Here is a 516-nt window from a genome sequence, read left to right on the forward strand (position 1 = left end):
CCAGTGCCATTCTGCATTGTTCTATAATGTATTATTGGGGATTTGTAGTCCTCTATAGCTGATGGTATTATTCTGCATTGTTAAATAATGTAATGCTTAGATTTGTAGCCCTCTATAGCCAGTGCTGTTGTGCATTGCTGTATCATGCATTGCTGGGATTTGTAGTTCTATATAGCTGATGGTATTATTATGCATTGCGTATATTGTGTTGCTGGGATTTGTAGTCCTCTATAGCCAGTGCCATTCTGCATTACTGTATAATGTATTGCTGGGATTAGTAGTCCTTCTACAGCCTGGAGTCAGTGGCAGAACTACCTGGGTGGCAGCGCTCGCAGCTGTGACTGGGCCCTGGCGCTCCACCACTGACCTAAAATCATTAGCCTGTATTGTTTCAGAGAAACTGTAACATGGCACTAAAAAAACGTATCGGTAATTGATATTGGTGCGTACTTGAGGAAAAGTATCGGTATTCGTACTCAGTCTGGAAAAAAATGGTATCAATGCATCGCTTTATAT

The sequence above is a fragment of the Nanorana parkeri genome, unplaced genomic scaffold, assembly GCF_000935625.1.
Source record: "Nanorana parkeri isolate BGI_ZX_2015 unplaced genomic scaffold, ASM93562v1 scaffold8, whole genome shotgun sequence".
Taxonomy (NCBI): Eukaryota; Metazoa; Chordata; class Amphibia; order Anura; family Dicroglossidae; genus Nanorana; species Nanorana parkeri.